Below are 17942 nucleotides of genomic sequence, written 5' to 3' on the forward strand. Positions count from 1 at the left end.
TAGAGATTATACAACGTTTTACTTAGTACCTCTAACGCGGAAACACTCTTGGTTACCAATCCTATACCCACCAATACTGTAGTGTGTTTGAGCTTCGCAAGGGAGGAAGGATTGGCTTAGACAGCAACCTCTCACTGTTTCCCCCTGCTAGAAGATGAACAAGAAAACACACAACATGCAACATATACATATGACTGTTCTTGGCATAACCTGGGTCGCTTGTCCCAATGTAAATGTTAGTAAGTAACACCACGTGTCCACTGGTGTTGCAACATGCAAATCATAGAAGTTGAGGATTTATAGGGGAGGTTTATATACCACCTGGTATATCGGAAGAACAAATGTCTCGCGTATCTGTTGGGCTGAGCAAATACAAGAGCCTACAACAAAGGGGTTTCTGCACCCTATCTGTTACCAGAGGCTTGGTTCTGAAATGTTCTGAAAGCGGCCACAGCCACTCACTTAGAAAAACAAAGAAATCGGAACAGCGGTGTCATTGACACCCTTACCCCACCGGGGGTGACAAACTTCAGGAATCCTTCGTGCAGGCACAGCCGGTTTCAACCAGGATAATCTGTGGCGTTTCCTCCTTCCTCTCCGGCTTACATAGCCTGTCGGGAGATTCACCGCGTCATTTCCTGTGCGCGTGCTACGCGCCGCACAGACTCAAGGGAGGTGTAGTTCATGTGCTTGGAGGGGCTTTGTATTGGCCGGGTTATCTTTTACCAGCTCGCCCTCAGCCTTTGTAAGACCATAGCGACCCGCCTCCAGAATTCCCCTTGTTGCGTTGCCTCAGGGAAGTGGACAGCGGTCGGGAGCACCCGGTACGTAACAGTAATGGTCCTAAAATGGTCTCTGCAGGAGTATATGCCATAAGAAAATGATCCACAGTCAAGAACAGGTTGGTAACAACTAAGGAATTAAACAGAGCAGGTATTAATATAATATGCCATTCAATCTGAGGACCTCCATCTTTGATGGACAAGCCAGTCGGCATCTACCTTACAATTACCCCCTGTAGTAATTGCCAAGTCCAATCTTATGGGATTGTGGTCACTATAACAGGTGGAAAGAACATCAAGTTCCCCCAATGATCTAGAAATAAAAACATAATAAATAAATAACTGACCCATTTCCCCAACCCACAAACATTGCTTTAGAGTCAAAAGACTTCCCTGTGATGCTCCCAAAGTTAAGGAGACCAGTCTGGCCTATGGCTTTAATCAACCTTGTGCCTCTCTCATCCACTACCGATACACCAGGGCATGTATCTCCTCCTACAAACGGGTGAAAGTCAAAAAATCTTGCCCCACCTTAGCATTATAATCCCCACCAACTATAACATTAAAAAAAAACCAGATTAGAGAAGGATCTCGCTTCTAAAAAAGACATTCCCTCAAATAAAAAATGTGATTTGACTGTATAGGTCATAAACCAAATTCTAAAAACTCACCAAACAGAGGATAAAACTACTGGACACCACTACCCACAGGACCTGTATCCCCTTTTGATTCTGGGGTACCCGAGCCACTCTATATAGCTTACTCGTACGAATCATAGTAGCTAACCCGCACTGTGGCCTGTGTCTTGGGATAGCTTTAGCTGGGACACAATGGCACTCAAACCCACCCAAAGAGGGTACAAGACTAATCCACTCCCAGTCCATAAGCTTGGATCTGATGCCTGCTGTATTCCAACTATCCAATTTTGTTTGGCTCTTCTTTCATTACATCCCAAACTACAGCAGCTTTGCCAATGTACATCAATTCTGCTTCAACAGAACTTTTACTGCTATTCCATTACCGAGCAAACTATGCAGCCCTTCTACAGCACCACATTCTTCTGTACTATATTCAGTGCATTCCAATCCTGGATTTGCAGAACCTTAGTTACTATCCCAATAAATAGATAACTATTGGAGCTCTACCAAGGCACCTCAATCCATCCTATTGCATCTATGCTGCCGTTCCGTTACATGAAAACCTATTGCTATTTCATTCCAGTCCTGTCCAAACAACACTTCTTTAGAACTCCATTATGTGTGGAAATACTGCAGCTCTGCCATGGCACCTCGACTCTTCCCCTGACCACCACTGCTGCTGCTGAGACTAATCCCAGTGCAGTGTCTGGGAACTCTAGGGACAGAACTCAGAAGTGTAATCTGATATTGAAGGTTTGTGTCTTTCTGCCTTACACTGTATATAATGCAGGTGTCTGTTGTCACCTATATATATTTGCAAAGCTCTCTTGTATCCTTTCTGGACTCGGGGTGCAGTTCCACGCTGCATAAAAACACAATAAATGAACACATATATAAATAAAAAAGGCGCGGGGATCAGCGAGTATTTACATTAACATTAATCAGGTAGAAATGTTTAAACCGATGTGGCATTTGATGGTTACAGAACTCACAATTTACAACTCACTATGAGTAAATGTTTTGTGAAATTTTATCAACACTTTGTTGATCTGAAGATGGCAGACTTAAAGCTCCTTGTGAAGGGAGCAGACAGATATATCATGGCCATTGTGCTTAAATTGTTATCAGGCCAGCAGAGCAGGATGGGATTCGATATGAATGGGGTTGAATGTCATAATTTTGACTATTAAATATCTTCGTGCACAAATACCGACATGAAAAAAGTACAAAATATCTACTACAAAAATATCTACTACAAAAATGTAGTCCACGAAATTATTGTATGATACCATGAAATTAAATATGTTCTAGATAGTAATGGAATTGAATTTTGAAATAAAAGTAAAATATTTATAAAAAAATGTATTTGTGGCAACCATAAATGTAGTTATAAATGCAATGCAAAATATATACTAAATGAACTTTTAGGAAAAATACATTATAATGCAAAATGTATCATGTTTCTTTACAATATAATTTACACTAAATTGTTTTTTTTTCATTTACCTAATTCTAACATTGAAACATCTACATGTATCTTTATTACCTGAAATGTAATCCCCCACAACATATAATAGCAAATTGTTAATTAATATTACATCAAGTAAAATATATATGATAATATATATATATATTTATAAACACACTTGTTTGTTTTACAATGAAATATTCAGAATGATTATTTTGGTCAACAAGAATGTTGACCAAAATACATTTAATTTCAATTAACAGATAGACATTGTAAATAACAAATATCATAGCACAAAAACACTTTCACAAACACCATAAAACAATTAAAAATGGTAAAAACATAAAAAATATACATAATTAATTATCAACTAATAAAACATATCAATATCGATGATTATAAAATTATATATATTTTTCTCTTCCTACCAAACTAATCCAAAAAAGCAAATTACAACATACAAAAATACATATGTAATACACATATAAATACTAAAATCCAATGGAAAAATACACTAAACAGTAAAATAATTACACAATAATAAAATTAATTATTTTACATACTAGACAAAGAACACATAAGTGTTGATTCCGTCCGGTAAAACCCGGGTACGAATCGTCGTACGGATCGTTTTCTCCGTACGACTCGTACCCGGTAAATAACCCATACAAACTAGCAAGTACGATTCGTACGGAAACCTGTTTCTGTACGAATCGTAGAAAAGACCGTACGGCTAAAAAACACGTACAAATGTGATCCGGGACAGCGCGAACGCGATATTCGCACGGGGTCAGGCAGCGTTTTACAGACCAGCAAGTACGATTCGTACCCACAGCACTCCGCACGGCAATATTTTTACGGGAGCCAAAAAGTGCCGGAAAAGCTAAGTACGTCGTGATGCGCGAGGAAAGGGGGCCCAGTACGCACCGTACCCCAGCGCTACATGTACGCACCATACCCCCAGTCCCCCCACCGCATGTACGCACCGTACCCCCAGCCCCCCCACCGCATGTACGCACCGTACCCCAGCACCGCATGTACGCACCATACCCCAGCACCGCATGTACGCACCGTACCCCAGCACTGCATGTACGCACCGTACCCCCCCACCGCATGTACGCGCTGGGGGTACGGTGCGTACATGCGGTGCTGGGGTACGGTGCATACATGTGGTGGGGGTGTACGGTGCGTACATGCGGTGCTGGGGTATGGTACATACATGCGGTGCTGGGGTATGGTGCATACATGCAGTGCTGGGGTACGTTGCGTACATGCGGTGCTGGGGTACGGTGCGTACATGCGGTGCTGGGGTACGGTGCGTACATGCGGTGTTAGGGTACCGTGCGTACTTGTAGGGCTGGGGGTACGGTGCGTACATGCGGTGCTGGGGTACGGTGCGTACATGCGGTGCTGGGGTACGGTGTGTACATGCGGTGGGGGGCTGGGGGTACGGTGCGGACGTACGCGGGAGGGGTGGGAGGCTGGGGGCGGCCGTACGACTCGTACCCCTCGCCCAGGTGTACCCGGGGGTAGGGGTGGTACACAGTTTGCTCCGTACGGGACATTTTACATACGAATGTGTCTTCGGAACGCCGGTACGGATCGTACTTGTGCGCTCGGACTTCAGTTTTACGAATCGTACGTAAAACTGTCCGGGGACGTGTCATAGACTTTTCCCGAGGTCATTCGTATGTATTTTTACGGTACGAATCGTACTTGGCCATTTGTACGGGACTTGTACGATTCGTACGTAACAAAATTCGGATACGAATCGTACTTGGCCGTTTGTACGGGACTTGTACGATTCGTACGTAAAAATATACGGATACGAGTCGTACGGGAAATTATTTTAACAGATAGGAATCAGCACCATAATGTGAAAAAAACAACGTTAAATTACATTTAATTTTAGGTAACTTCTCACCCTGTACCCCCATAACCCAGTAGCCCGCTGCAAAAAAATTGCTAAATAAATCAACATTAAACAGATTACTTATTTACAATCAATCAAATAATTAATGTACATTTATTATTACATTATTAATTAAGCATTACTTATTTAACTTCCCCTCCCAATGCCCAGCAGCCTACAGCTAACATATTATTAAACAATTTACATTATTATTATTCAATCACATAATTAATTAAGAGTGAATAATCAAGAAGATATGAACTGAAACTGGTGTCAAACAAGGTTGCGTGTTGGCCCCACTTCTTTTTAATATGTTTATATCCGACCTATCTCCAGTACTCGACAGTGCAAATTGCCATCCTCCTCATTGGAACCCACATCAGCAGTTTGCTGTACGGCGATGACTTGGTGTTTAGCCACACAAAAGTGGGTCTCCAGAGGTTATTGGATGAACTGCTTCCCTACACAACAAGAAATTACTTAGAACTGAACTTGTCAAAAACCAAAACAATATCTTTTGGGATGCAAAAGAGGTCAACAGAATGGTGGTATTTCAATGACACAAAGCTAGAACCAACCTCCAGTTATAAATATTTGGGCATCTTTCGACACCAGATGTACGTTAAATCAAGCATAAAGAAGCGTTAAGAAGCAAAGCCCTGTCGTTAGAAGCTGCTGCCACAAAACTGTCAAAACAGCTACTTGGCCCGAGCCGATCTCCCCTGCTGAAAGTGATGAAGGCTAAGGTAATCAATTCTTTGACGTATGGGCACTAAGGGCACAACCAGTACATTAATAAACAAACTAACAACTAAAATCTTTAAACAAGCTTTCCGGTTGTCAAGATCTGCCTCGCCATCTCAAGTTAGACTTGAACTGGGACTACAAGATCACCATGGAGTAGAGGCCGGCATGTTTATAAAACTGTGCCATAGACTACGCCATGCTCGGGAGGATTCCCTGGAAGCCCGACTATGGCAGGAAATACAGAAAAACCAGACCAGCCAAATGCATTGGCAACTCCTGGATCGCCATTAAAAAGACTGTTAGACTGTGCTCCTTTCATTCAGACAGGGCAATACTGTCAAAAAGGAAACACGCCTGGGCTGCAATGTCAAATTTTAAACTGGGTGTTCAGCTGCCCTACCTATCAAGCACATATGCACTTTATTGGAAACAAAAGTTTTTAGCCCTGAGGATGGGTGACTGGCCCTCTCTGAAGAACCTTCCCGAATGGTGCCGTCTAGGTAGCAGTATTGAATGCAGGTTGTGTGGCTATCACTCTGAAGTAATGGAACACATCGTCTGTGAATGCCCTGCATTGCTCATGGCCAAATGGTCATTATGGCGGGATCAATGGATCAGGTTGGGAGTTCGATCCAGCCGCCAAGCAATAATGGCTGCTCTAAATCCTAACAACACTAAGTTGAACATTGGGCTTACGAACTTTGTCCATAAAGCATCAAAACTACTGGGAGCCACAACTGCAACCAAACCCTCCTCATCCTAGCATGGCGGCTGAGTTAAAAGGCTCAACCATCGAATTAAAGACTATAATATCAGAGTGAGGCCTTTTAGCAGAACATTATTAGCTCATAATGATCTCCCTAATTTTTTGTAATTTAAAACCCCCCCGTTTTTACTACTTACCATTGTCATTTTTATTGTACAAACTGTTGTGTTTTAAATTGTAAATGTTTTGTTTTTTTAAACCAATCAATAAAGTTACTCATACTGGAGTGAATAATTATTTATTAGGTATTATCCAATTATCTTCCCACACATTATACCTACAAACCCAGAAACCCGCTGAAACACTTTTGATTAGTGTTAACAATAAATAAAACATTCTAAATGACTTACAAATACAATCTATATTTTTAAACAGTATTAATTATTATACTAAAAATAGTAGCATATACAATACTTTTTTTAAGTAAACACATAGAAATAATTAAAATAATTGAAAATGTATTTTATTTACAACTGTATTACTGGAAACTACGGTTAAAACAACAATATTCTTAAAAGCAGTATTACCATATCCAAAAAGTGCATCACCATATTTTTGAATCACACTGATTTTTTCCTATATTTCTGTCTCCTGATATTTTGAACTCAATATTTTGTCTAAATACAGTACAAGAGTATAGCAGGGGGGTACATTTACCTGTGTGTGTAGAAGTGGAGGTGCTATGGTACAAGTAGATGTACTGCAATTAAAGCAGGTGTAGAGGTGCAGTAATAAAGATAGTGGTATATGTGTTTGGGTAGAGGTAGGTTTAGAGGCACTGCTGTATAGGTAGCAGTACATATACTACATACGTGGAAGAGGCTAGGGATTTAGGTAAGAGCATTGGTTTGATAATGTAGGATGGGGTACCCGTACACAGGTATAAGCAGATGTAGAAGAACTCCTCACTAGGCAGGGTTGGTATACTGATGTATTGGTAGGCACAGAGTTAGTAGCGTATGAACAGTAGTTAACAATACAGCTAAAGAAAAAATCACAGAGGTGTCTGAGAATGTGGTAAAAGTTAGTTGGGGTATGAAAAAAGCTATGAGGAGAGGAAGATAGAAAGGGGACATTGACTAGGATCTAGGAGTGTAGACAGATAGAGGAAAGAAGGCAAAATAGAAGAAAGAGATTAATGTAACACTGGGCTTTTTTTGACATGACGAGAATCGCCAGAACGGAGTCAACATCTTTAGAGTGCCAATCATCTGGATTAATACAAATAAACGTCTTTGTGACAACAGGTTTCCTCAAGTGTGTTCTTTTAAAATGTCATAAAAGCATTCCTCAAAAGGAGGTACTTTGCATTCTCAGGCCTGCCAAGTACCACGGATCAGGTGTTATACTAACGCAGCTCAATGTCGTGGTCTGCACACCGCTCTGAAATGCAAAAATCATGCATTATAGCCCCTTTCACAGCTGTCACGCTGGAGCATTTTTAAGGCACTATACTGAAAGCTGTGGCAGCATGCGATGCGAGCTTCTCCCCTGCAGGCTTGGGAACTAGCTACTGTTACAATGTAGCACATCAACCTGACACCACTGCCGCATAACTCTGTGATGTCAGGAGAGGGGAGGCAGTGATTGTGCGCCCAATGGCTATTTTGGAGACCGTGTGAGTCTGTCTCACAGTTGTCAGACTCTTTTTAATAGGCATTGCTGGTGTCCTGCCGCACCGGCATGAGCGGAGCAGGCAGCATTTCAAGTTTATTCATTGGGGGCAGAGAAGAGGATGGCATTTCAGGTTCATCTGCTCAGCTGCAGCATGGATAAAAGCACAGCTGAGCATGCCACTCTCGCACCACCGGCCTACCAACAACAGCAATTGCTGACTCGTCATGAGCCTACTGCAGCCCTATAGGGAGCTGCTCGCCACTTTTAGCTGTGTGTGCTGCAGTACAATCCTCATCCAAGACGGAATAGAATGACTTAGACCTAAGTTTAGTGGCACTGCTGCAGACTGGGCTGCTATGCTGTGAGATTGTCAGTCAGTCTCCAGCCTGTCTGTTTCCATAGCACGGCTCCACTCACCTTGAAGTTCGAACTACTCAAATGTCTGTATAATCATTAACTCACTTGCTATGCTAATATGAAATTTGAAGTTTTGTTTGCAAAGGCACGAGGTCATGAATAAGATCAAGCGCAGATCTGAGCTGCCTGCCTGCTGCTCAACTGGAAGAACTGCACTCCAGTGCAGTCTGCCCTCACATGTAGTAATGCATCATGATGATTATTGGCATCGTAAATCCTGGTAGCGGGCGCTGCGGCACACCGGACCCCGGGGAGGTCGCTCACTGACTCATCTATGCTAGTGTGACTGAGTTATAAGTAAATTGCCCAAAAGTGTTTCTGAAATAGGACTGGTGCAACTGAACTCGCTGTAGCAGGTGATTTGCGGCCCCATAGGGTGGATGGCCGTAGACTTATTGATGTGTTTTTTTTCAAGCATGAGCTCTGACTTGAAAAATACAGCCTGTAGTTAAGTGATGGTTCCCTACTGGTGCTTCATTATTATTTGATTGATTGCCAGGGAGGAGCCAAGGCCCAATGTTTAACAGTACATTCAGGTTACAAGGGCACTAGGTGCTTCCATTTCTGGTGCTTTGCAGCAGTTTTTTAAGATCTTCTTAGAGTTTCTTGTTGCTCAGATGGGTGTGTTGTCAGATATTGAGATTATTCCCTCATCTACATTGCTTGATTTTGCTTGTGAGAAAGTGTCTATCATAGTTGTTGAAATGTCACTCATGAAAAAACTGACATTATGAAACTGTCACACGTGGCAATCTGTGACCAAGACAGCTATGCTCTCTCTAACTCTATGCTCCTTACACCATTTGTTCCATGCTCTCTCTATCTCTATCTCTAAGCTCCCTGTGTCTGAGGTCCCACACATTTATCAAACCAACCTACACAGTTGATTCCGCCCCACCCCCTCTTCGATGTAGATGTATAGATGTTGTGTCCTAAATCATTACGTGTAAATATCTTTCCTAATCTCTGTTTTCTCTTTCAGTAATGTGGGACAATAATCTGCTGTGGGCCCTTCTTGCCCTCCTGTTTGGTGAGTAAAACAAATGATTTATTTCTACGGGACTGATGTGGGACTGCACTGCACTTGCAGTTGTGTGTATTCATTAGAGGGGAGTGTTCATGCAGAGTTAACATTTGCTCATTAGACAATCCCTTCCAATGAGGGGTACTAGACATGACTAGACATGCATTGTTCTTGGCAGCAGTCCTAGTCTCTTGAGCAAAAACAGAGAATTGAGAAAGGTGTTTTAGGGGAAGAAAACGCTATACCTAGTAATACACTGTGATCCTTAACTTCGCCTATCCAAATGCGACTGAGGTTGCTTTACAATGGCGCTCAACTAAGCATGACAGTTAGAAGTTTTCTGCACGATTCTTATCATTAGTCTTTTTATTGTAATAATAATAAGCATCATCATCAGACCAGCAATACACAGAGTGTAGATTACTTACAAACCCACTTTCGGCCTTTAGGGAGCTGCACCGAAAACTCTGCGCTGAGCCAACATTCTGTTCTTTCTCTTCAACACAGATCCTGATACATGTTCTGTTTGCGCCCCTTCATGCTGAACAATGACACACATCAGCAGTGAAGCTGGCATAGTCTATGCAGTGTCCATATGTCATGTATGGCTCAGCCCAGTTACTCTGGGATTAGGACCTGTCCCTCTGCTCTCAGTGATGAATTCTGATTGGTGGTGAGTTCCTTGTAGGAGACTATTTTAGCTTATCCAGTTAACTAGCATAAAGATTGCTGGATTAAAATAACATACATAATGGACATCTATTCCCCAAAACACCAGGGGAATCAGAAGTGACATAATGTGCCCTATGACCTGTGATGACATCACAGAAAGTGATATCACACTGCACACTTGGTGGCATACCATGGAGCGATATAACATTTCCGTTGGCCCTTACTATATCACAGGAAGCAACATTACTGAAGGGTAGGAATGTAAACGGGTTAACATAATCAATATTTATAGGAGAGAAGTTTATTTGTTATTATACATTTAACAACAGGGCTGCTACAATTTTAGGAAGGCAACCATCACACTCCCTTGAACAACCATTATTTGGCAAATGACTATGTTATATGGCCCAAACACAATCCACAATGTCCAATTACAGTTCTCCTTACCTACATCCTACCCACATGATAAGGCACAATTATGATTGGAAGGCTAATTTGGGCACAGAGACCAGGACAGCATCATCTGTAGCAAATGTTCCTCAACGCACAATTCAGATAAAGGATAGATAGTGGGGTGGCACCAACCTATTGAGGCCATTATTGGATTTTATCCAAACTAGAAAATACTCCATGACACAAGTTGCTGCAAATATATAGGCAGAAACCCTTGAACCCCTCAAAATAAAAGACACACACAGGCATGTGCACACTCACACTCACAATCACACATGCACACAAACTAACGCAACATGTGATGCATAAACACGCTTGCTTGTTTGGAATAATACCATAATACCAGGGTAGTATTCGGTAAAGCACTGCCTAATGCTGCTATTTGTATTATGCTCATCATAAATGCCATCAGAGGTGTTGTTCGTATACAGTTTCTCCTGGAATAATGTGCCAGCCTACCAGTTTCCATATTCTATATATGAAGTGGCCCAAGTTAGGCAAACATTTCCACTCCAGTCAGTTTGACATATGACAGCCTCCAATGTTTGCAAAAATTACATTTGGGGTGATGGTACAAATAAATGCAGGAAATATACTAATACCTCAGGATCTGGTGACACAAAATTCTCCTTGTTACACCTGCCTCGATTCTGGCACAAGTTCCTCTCTATCAATATTTGTAGATAGGGATTAGCATCAAAATTAAGGCTGGGCTTACAAACTTCACTGTACCGACAGAGTTTGCAGAGTTTTGCAACTCAGCAGCTCTGCTAATAGTTTGAAGTTTAGCAAAACTCCTCTGGCCACTGCAGAGAGGAGTTTACTAGCGTGGGGCCATTGCGCCAGATAGCACCTTCTATCTTTCATTATGTTGAAGCTTTTATTTTCTATAGACTTCTCCGTAAAGCTACCCAGTCATTGCTCCAATACTTCCAGAGGTCAGTAATCCCAGCAGAGGGTGTTGCTCCTGTGAAGTTCCTTATTCGTGAGTGACTTAATCTTGTCTGACAGTTTCCTTTCCTGTTGTGTGGGGTGACTCCTGAACCCAAAGTCGATCGATTAGCTCAGCTCCGAGCTGACACTGGGATGTGGCAGTGGGGAGGGGAGGGAAGAGACTGCAGCAGGGCTGGGCACACTCCTCTGCGGCGTCCTTCAGCAGCCGGTGGATGGCAGAGCCTGGAGGCGTCGACCAGACGCAGAGTCCCCTGCTCCCACATAGCTGCAGGCACGGATTCACAGAATTTGCTGATAGGGACAGGCAGACTTAGTTGTGCCCAGACAGTGAAAGGAGATCACTGAGCCCAACCACAAGTGCTACCCCAAGACTGGAAATTGCCTTAGGACTGGAATCTGATATGCAGGTCTAACCACACCACTCTCTCCCCGATCTGGAGCCAGGATCCTCTCGTGACCCACAGAGTTACCCTCAGAAGCGTCTGCCCAGTGTGAGCATTGTGGGCCTTGTGACCCAGTTCAGCAAAACCTTTGCGCTCATCTTTCCGGTGTACGTGCTGCTGGGCTACTTGGGGCTGAGTTTCATCTGGCTGCTGGTAGCCCTGGCCATCTTATTTTGGTTCCAAGGGCTCCCAGCTCTCGCAGGCCATGCTCTTCCTGGAGGATGAAAGAGAAGTTGGTAAAGCAGCTCAGCCAGCATCCCCACAGTGGATCTGCCCCCTGTGTAAGTTGGTAACTTTGCCACCTGATGTACCTCCTTGCCTTGCCCTCGTCATGATCTGCCAATTTTCCCAGCCTCCCAGGCTGTAACCTTTTTGTTTTTAGTTTTACATAGAGCAAACTTGTTGTGCCTTGATTTCCTTTCCCTGCTGCTCAGCCAGTATGAATGTTTTGTGGATGTGGAATGTTAGAATGTTGATGAGAGAGCACAATATTGGAGTACCTGGTTGTGTGAGAGAGACAGTTGGAGACTGTGGGCTGAGCAGCAAAGATGCTGCTCCTGGTGGGACCTTGAACCATCTTAATTACTCAACTGATGAACTACCATCTTGGAACTATCATCCTACATCTAAACTTAAATAAACCTTGAACTTATGTTATACCTCATGGCTACATCTGGACTTACTACAATTCATCTTTGTAACATTTGGTGACGATCTGGAGAAGAAACCCTGCATGTACTGGCTTCTAGTCCACCTGAGGTGAAGATACCTGAATTTAAAACAAGACTATTTGAACCGGAAACTACCTGAAGAAAAGCAATTTGAAAACTAAGGAGAAGAGCTCACCTGTAGCCCCACCTGTGTCCTCCACCATCTGGACAGCCTGCCTTTTATCTTCCTTACACCTACGGATTCTTAACATCAATTTAGTACTAACCAGTGTACTTTAAAGACTGGCAAAAAGACTGGCAAATCTTCAGACATCTTTCCAACAATATATGGATCTGGCTTCAACAAAGATTGGCACTGCACCTAACTACTCTCTGACTAGACTTGAAATTAATCGATCTGCTAACAATCTACTTTGGAACCTGCTGTCATTTGGATTACATCTTTCATCTTTATTTGTGCAGCGACCTATAGTGACTGTTGGGGCATATATTTGCATATACAGATACTGGCAAGACTTCTTACAGTCATCGGTTCCGTGCTGTGTGTACTTTATAAATCGAAGAGAGTGCGCGATTAGTCGAGGTACCGCTTACTCTTTAGGAGTCAGACGCGGCTCTTTGTTATTTTCTTCAACAGCGGAAACTGGTGGGATAATGTTCTTTTTATTGTCCCAAACTTAGTCTCCACCGCTGGATATTTGTGTGTTTTTAACCTTTACTTAATGTTTGTTGTCCGTTGGCCATTACCTTACGCGGCATTTCAAAAAACGCTGTGAGCCCAGCGTTGGCACCAGTGCGCGCACAACTTACTTGAGCTGCTGGTGTTGCGTGAGGCCCTTACGCAATTATTGCCTGGAAGTTCCAGCTGTCCTATGACGTTGTGCGAAGCTGCCGGAGTGCGCACCTGCTGTGAGGTACCCAACACTGTTTTTTCCTTGCGTACTGCCATCTTGGATATCCGAGGTTTCCCTTCCCACCGCTATTAGCGGGAGCTGTCAGAAATGCCTACGGCGAAGATTTGGTGACACAACTTGCTTGAGGACTACTTCATTTATCTTAATCTTTATTTTGGCGAAGAATGCGAGTACTGTTATATTGTTTACACCTTGATTCACCTAGACGCTATGATAGAAAGGGATCTTCATCACGCTTCTCTGCTGAACTGTGACTATCTGGTACTCAGTTTCATTGTCTACAGCCTGCATTACTGGGACACTGTGTAGTAAATCACTTTACTATTCTCCACTGTATAGCTCTGTAGAATGTATCATGACATCATGGAATGCCTGTGTGTCTCTCTGGGCTTACAGTGGCAGTTGGTCAACTGAGGCTGAGCTGTTGGGAGCCTGCTCCTGGTGGGGTTGTCTTTGTACTATCTATCTACTCTTCCTATCCTGATCATCTATGCTGGAAACGAGCCTCTAATAAAGGAACATCCTACATGTACAGATGGACTCTGTATCTTCATTTACAACAATCTTTGGCGACGATTTTGAACCTACGTGTGCAGTAAGGAGTAAGGTCAACCAAGGAACTAAAGGACAAGCAGTTAAATACTTTAAGGTCTTTCAAAACGTCAATTGAAACTGAGAGATAATGCCCTAGACAGCCCCACCAGTGTCCTGTGCCATCTGGACAGCCTGCAGCCTGGGCGTTTGTCTCCATACTTTTAAGGAGCCTGCTGTCACCTGTAAGACTTCAAGAGTGCACAGTCTCCCTGGCAACAAGCCTGCGGTGTCCTCTTGCTGTATTTGAGCCCTCAGTCTGCCTGGGAGTGTCGTGACTTGCTTGCACCCTCAGTCTTATCGTGAGAGCAGCGGTGTATTTAGAAAATGGAAGGGAGACTTCTTGGGACAATCTGAGCATCCTGCGGTGACCAACTTTTATTCAACTGGTGAGGAAATCGGCAATTAATGTGTTTGGTAAAGCTGCATGCAGCACAAGCCATTGGTTCGGTGAATGTGTTGGCTTCTAGTACGTCCTGCTTAACTGTGTACTGAGGAATGATTTGACCGCAAACAGGACCAGTCTTACAATGCCCGAGTGCCTCCGTGCAAGCCATCTGATCAGTGATGTTCGAATATTTCTATATTCGCCGCGAGCACCATTTAGGGAGATGAAACTAAAATTTAAGTTAACAGGAAGCATGCTGTGTACTGGGAGTCGAGACAAACTGCCATACACTAAACATGTCACAGTACTCAACTGCTATCAACTGTAAGCCAAGACGTTTACGTCGCTGAAAGAAAGATCACAGGTCAGAATAGGTGATTTACTGGAGTGAAACCTGCACATTTAATTTAAATGGAGCCAATTTAGAAAGAGACTTGGGAATTTGTTGTCCGCAGTAAAGGCAAGCCGCTAGAGGGATCGTTAGGAGATCGGGTGACACGCTGGAAGGTATGTCTAGCACCTATGAGGCAGCCGTGTTTGAGAAAACTTGGTAATTGGCGGCACCGGTAATCTTAGGTTAAGCATAGTGTTCGTTTGCCCTGAACTGATTCACGGACTGATTCACTGATCTTACCGTTTGCCAGCCGAGTGTTCCCCCTGCGGAACTGCCATTCTTACAATGATGACGTCGTGGAATCTCCATATGTCCTAGCGGAGAACCGGCGCATTCACAGTGCTACGTCATCAGCATCCAGAATCTGACCTGAGAAGGACTTTCAGTGCGTCATGGCGCAAGGTCACGCAACGCTGAGCAGCCATTTTGGTATTTTGTTCCCAAGGTTACCGGAACGCAATGCCACGGAGTGTAATTAACAGGAAGATAAACTTGACAAAGCAGGAAACAGTGAGTAATTGCTGTCCTTTTGTTTGAATGCTGCGCTTCGAAAGAATTGTCTAGGAAATCGGGATCGCAACACAATTAACTTAGTGTCAAGCCCGAGGTTTATTGTGTATACGCTGCATTCCACCCGTAATGGTGTATGAAGACTGTCACAGCATCAAATGTCTTACAACACTGTCACCTTGTGGAGCTTTTAATTATCACAAGTAAGGGAAAAAATAATACATCTAAGAGTTCGTTCAAGAGGAAAATACATTGTTATTTATTTTAAAACTATTTGCGGGGTGGTAGGACAGGCAGTACACTCATAATCAAAGTTTCCACTGGAATATGTCTGGAGAGGCTGAAGTTCACATGGCATGACTGTAAGTTCAGAACTAGGAAAGTATAATACTGTGGAAAAGAACACAGAGCAAAGACAATGAGTTTAAAACCAGGAATGTCAAGAACAGGAACAGCTATTGTTTTGGTGCTGATCTTCAAAAGCACATAAATTAGTAAAGTCACCAAATAAGACCTAAAAGGAGTATCCTCTTGATCCTCTTGATGCCGCCAAAATGTCAGAACACAGGGTATGAGGTGTTGAAAAGGAGACTGTTGTAGTGCTGGTGGTGTATTGCGTGTTCAGTCAAATTTACACATTTGATTTGGGTGCTGAACTTGAAGGGTTTTCATTCAATTCTGTCTGCATGATGAGATATTTCTCAATCACTGCCATGAGGAATGCAATTACACTGGCGGATTACATGATGTTAATATCCATCTAAAATATTTTGGATGCACTGTTGGTACATAGCGAGCTGGCAATTAGCAAATATAGAAGCTACTTGAAGGTGATGAGAACAAGGAAATGGTTATTGAGAGCCAAACCAGAACATGGAGGAGACAAAGGTATCACAACCAGTATCGGGCGGGGACAAAGGTCCCAGAACCAGTAGCAGAGGGGACAAAAGGTCCCAGAACCGGCAATGGACATAGTTCCCAGAACTAGTACCAGGGTCATAGAACCAGTTCCAGAGAGGACAATGGTCACAGAACCGACAACGGGGATATAGGTCCCAGTATCAGAGCCGAGTGGAGACAAATGTACAAGTAACAGTATTGCAACCAAGACTAAGTGTTCATTTAAAAAAAACCTTCAAGCTAGAATGGAGTTGTGTGTAGAGACCTTGGGTAATGCTTATACTGATGATCCATGTTCTGTAGTTGTGCATATCTTTCTTTTGTGGGGGCACTCAGTTTATAACATAGCCTCTTCAGTGGGCGGTTAATGCTTAGCTGTTTCTAGGCGGTCAGTGCCTCAACTTGTTTTTTAGGGTGACGTTTACTCGATTACTCTCTTTGTACCCTAATTAGGGGAGGTTGTGGGGTTTTCCAGGGTTAGTACTCTGTGGTGTACCTTATTTAGGGAAAGTTGTGAAATTTTCAAAGGTGATGTATCTTAGTTAGGAGAGGTTGCAGTTTTACGGGAGGTTGTATGGTTTTCCAGGGCGAATATCCTGTGGTGTATCCTACTTAGGGGAGGTTGTGGGGGGTAGTCAATGCTTCTAATTTAGTTTGCAGTTTTACAACACACATACATACATACATACATACATACATGGTTTGCACCTTGTGGTGTACCCTATTTAGGGGAGGTTGTGAAATGTTTTCCAGGGTTAGTACTCTGTGGTGTACCTTATTTAGGGGAGGTTCTAGTTTTGTTTTCCAGGGTGAGTACCCTGTGGTGTACCCTATTTAGGGGAGGTTGTGAAATGTTTTCCAGGGTTAGTACCCTGTGGTGTACCCTATTTAGGGGAGGTTGTAGTTTTGTTTCCCAGGGTGAGTGCTCTGTAGTGTACCCTATTTAGGGGAGGTTGTGAAATTTTCAAAGGTGATGTATCTTATCTAGGAGAGGTGGTAGTTTTAAGTTAGGGGTGGTTTACGCACTATATCGGTGAGCACCATTTAGGGGAAGCTGTGTTGTTTGTGGGAAGTCAGTTGTCTGTGCTCTATTTCAGTTTTATCTGATGTGCTGTTAGACAGTGAGCGTTACGTACAGCTCACAAGTGTAGTGGACCTTTGGGCGGTGTGTGTCCCGATTTAGTCTTCGTATGTAGAGTGTACTCATTTCCGGGTTGTGGGGGTAGTCAACCCCTATAATTTTTTTTTTTTTTGTTTCCAATTTTCCATAGTGTTCTCTATATTTTTTTTTTATATAGGAGGTTGTGCAGTTTTTCATGGGCACTTCTCCCTGTAATGTACCCTTATTAGGGGGGGTTATGTTCTTTTCCAGAGTATTTCTTTGGGGAGGTTGTGGGGGTGCCTCTAATTTTCCAGGGCGAATACCCTGTGGTGTACCCTATTTAGGGGAGGTTGTAATTTTGTTTTCCAGGGTGAGTACTCTGTTTTGTACCCTATTTAGAGGAGGTTGTGTTATTTTCCAGGGTTAGTACGCTACGCCGGGGTTTTTTGGTGGAGGTTGTTGGGTTAGTTCCCAGGGTTACTGCCCATGGGGCATCTTTTCATGTTGACACTATGCTCCGGTTGAAGTTCGCCTACTTGGAACTTGTGGTCAATTGTTTCAAGTTCGTAGGACTTTGAG

The sequence above is a fragment of the Triturus cristatus genome, chromosome 7, assembly GCF_964204655.1.
Source record: "Triturus cristatus chromosome 7, aTriCri1.1, whole genome shotgun sequence".
Classification (NCBI taxonomy): Eukaryota; Metazoa; Chordata; class Amphibia; order Caudata; family Salamandridae; genus Triturus; species Triturus cristatus.